At 47.4% G+C, this 3,282-nt stretch overlaps 1 non-coding gene across 1 annotated transcript; it reads left to right on the top strand.

Moving 5' to 3' along the window:
* The first annotated feature begins 2,621 nt into the window (after positions 1-2,621).
* Positions 2,622-2,708, top strand: TRNASTOP-UCA (transfer RNA opal suppressor (anticodon UCA)). The gene has a single exon. It is a non-coding gene; the product is annotated as a tRNA-Sec (tRNA).
* Positions 2,709-3,282: the final 574 nt, after the last annotated feature.

The following is a 3,282-nucleotide window of genomic DNA, read 5'->3' as shown; positions in this document are numbered from 1 at the left end:
CCCCCTGTCAGTGGCTTCTCCCAAGTTGGGGGAAGGGGGATCTCTATGTGCCGCTGCCTACAGACACTATCCCCACAGCTCCCATTGGCCATAATTCTTGGCCAATGGGAGCTGTGGAGTCAGGGACGAAGAATGTAGAGACTCCGTGCCCCTCCCTAGGGGTGGTGCTGGCCACTTCCGGGAGCAGTGCAGAGTGAAAGCAGGTAAGGGAGCCCATTTTTCCTCCACTGCCATGTCAGTGAGTTATCACCCCAAATCTCCCAGTTTGGCTGAGGTAGATTCTTGGGGACAGCTCTGGATTCTGAGAGACCCCTGAGGAAAGTGGGAGGGCTGACAAACCTCTTCTCCACATTTTCCTACCTCTGTTTATTGTTACAGGTTATTGTGACACTGTATAAACTGTCGTTTGCTTTCTACGTGTGAGTTCACAATCTGGGTAGACTCATAGGACCAATTATCGCCACAGGTGTGATGGAAACTGTAAAGATCTTTTTCTTGCAAAGCTCTTAGCCAGGGGAAAAGCTGATCTTTTTCCAGGGTAGTGGAAGAGGATGTCTTTGCCTGACATCTGTCTGGGGAACGAGTTACGACTGTAACCAAGGCCAAAAGTCGGTTTGCATTTCCTTCTCTCTAAAAGGGATATTTTAATATTTTCTAGCTCCATATGAGTCATATGATGATAAATAGAGTTGTAAAAAGGCCAGGTGCTACAATGAAGAGCCCCTGTCAGTAATTCAATAAATAGCATAACACAGAGCCCTTCCTAAGAGATCACAAACCATCTTTTCCCTGGTAATTACAGGGTAAAGAATGAAGAAACCATTTATCTCATTGGTCACTTGTTTAGTGTCAGGCTTTTCTCACCAATTTGGGCATGAGAAGTCGAGCCTGCTGACAGCTCTTGGCCATTATAAAACTGCAGTACTATTGAATCTGTACCAATCCTTGTGCCTAGCCAGCATACCTTCCAGTGTCCTATAGGGTGGGAGGGGAAATGAACACTGTGCTGTGTCTCCAGATCCTTTGTCCCCTGGCTTCAGAGAAACAAGTGCCCACTCATTCCTAGGTTAGACAGCCCTTCTGCTTTCTTCAGTGAGACAGGGAGCCTGGTTGCAAGGGCAGAGTCCAAGGGTGAGCTCTACAGTCACCACAGGTGCAGGATACAAGTTGAACCGCTCTGGTCTGGGACTCTCTGATCTGGAAACATCCGTGGTCCAGCACAACCACAAGATGTTGCTGGACCAGAGATCCTTTGGACCAGAGACTCAAAGCAGCTGGGAGCCCAGCAGGGTGGAACTGGGCTGCCAACAGATAGGCTGGTGGGGCGGGAGCAGAAAGGCCACCTGCTGGGGGTGCAAAGCTCAGCTGGGCAGGCAGTCTCACCCTATCTTGGCCCTAGTTTGTGAAAAGATTATCCTATGGGGCGGGGCAGGAGGCGGAAGCTGTAAAACCCAGACTAAAACCACTGCTCAGTGTGCATGAGGTAGTCCCTTCCACGCATGATTTCCGATAGCTGCCCCTTCCTTTTACTCTGCTTACTTGTGAGGTTTGGAGGGATTTGTTTGGTAGGGGAGACTAGCCCCCTTCCCAGGACTCTGACCATTTGGTTACACAATCCGAGTAATGACATTTGACCTCAGAATCCATGAATCTAGGAATTCTTCCACCAGAAAGACAGAGAGTGATGACACCACTGGGGTTAAAGCCCCTGTTTTTTCCTATCAGTTGTGATCACTCTGGCTCACACTGTATCTCAGCTGACTATGACATGTTGGATGCCAGCCTCTGCAAACCCACCCCTTGAGGACAAGTTGTGACAATGTCCAGGCTAAGTCCTGACTAGCAGGGATTCAATGTGTGGAGGACAACTGTCAGGCTTTCCTTATAAAACTTCCAGCCCTGAGGAGAGTGGCTGGCTATGCCCAAGCAATGGAACAGAATGTCTTAGTGTGACCCCTGCTTTTGGCACCGGTTTCATATGTCACCTAGATAAGGAACCTCATCTCTCTGGGGGCATTTCTGAAGTGTCAGGCTGTGTTGCCGGATGGCTGTTGAGTCTCTCCTTCCTGCTGAGATGCTTTTTGTGTGAGGACGAACATACAAAATCCCCTGCACCCTACCCTGAAGGGAAACAGGCAGGGTGGAAGCTGTATCGGTAACTGGGGAACAAAGAGCATTTAAGAAGGCTCATGGTCCCCCTACCCCAGCTTGTTGCGAAGGGTTGGAGAAGCCGTTAATCAAAGAAAGGTTTTTGTGTGTGGAAATATGGTTTCAGGGCATCCTGGTCCCTTTAAATGAGCAGCATCTCACTCAGAAAAACAGCACTGATGTCTTCCTCAGGCTACTGCATCAGGCAAGCCCTGCAAATCAGGTTAAGGATAAATCTCCCAGAATCCACTGATTCAGTGCTGGATGCAAATGAAGGCATTTGTTTTCCCCTTTTCAGGCAGTCAGTCTCCTTAGTCCCCAGAGGAGGAAGTAAACCTGTTTTAGAAAGCTGAGTCCAAATAGCACCATCGCTGTCAGCTCCTTGACCCCCCACTCCTGGAATTTTATCACCCTCACTGTAAAGAATTCATCCCTGAGGTGCTTTATATACATCCTATTGGGCATTTAGCTTTGCCTAGGTGATCCTCAGTGGTCTGAGGTGCAGGCTTCAAACCTGCAGCTGTCTAGCAACAGAGTGGTTCAATTCCACCTCTTGGGCGGGTACCTGTCGGTAAGTCCTGAGGTTGTTGCATGACCATAACAGCTGTGTGGGAACCCTGTAGTGTATCTCCTCTGAAGTTCTGTCATCAGAGCATGTCTGTAGATATTCATTTGTGGCTTTAGATACTTGAGCTTTAGGACCTGTTTGAATGTACTGTACACCAGTTACATAACTCTTTAGTCTGATTCCAAATCAGCTAGGAGGGGATACCTACAGGCTTTAAATTACAGCATAGTTACTCTCCAAGGGGGCATGAGGCAATCACTGCAAATGTCCTTAGGCTACTAATCACAGTCAGAGGCAATTTTTCAATTGCTTGTGTCATACTACTATTATTATTTTCAATCTTAGCGAAGAGCACATTGTTTTTCTTGCATGCCAAATTAATAATATCAGTCATCACTGCATAGTCTACAGGTTGCATAAAAACAATTGTTTGAAAATGAGGGTTTCCCTCCAAAAATTGTGTGACTAACAAATGGCAGAGGAATTGTGTTAAGACTTCCAGAAGTACTCACCTCTGAATAAAGGGGAAGCAGAGGATGCTTCAGACCTCAGAAAGGTGTATATTT

Source organism: Carettochelys insculpta, chromosome 4 (genome assembly GCF_033958435.1).
Source record: "Carettochelys insculpta isolate YL-2023 chromosome 4, ASM3395843v1, whole genome shotgun sequence".
NCBI classification, from domain to species: Eukaryota; Metazoa; Chordata; order Testudines; family Carettochelyidae; genus Carettochelys; species Carettochelys insculpta.
The sequence above is the reverse complement of the archived record's forward strand: the minus strand, read 5'-3'. Positions and strand labels throughout refer to the sequence as shown.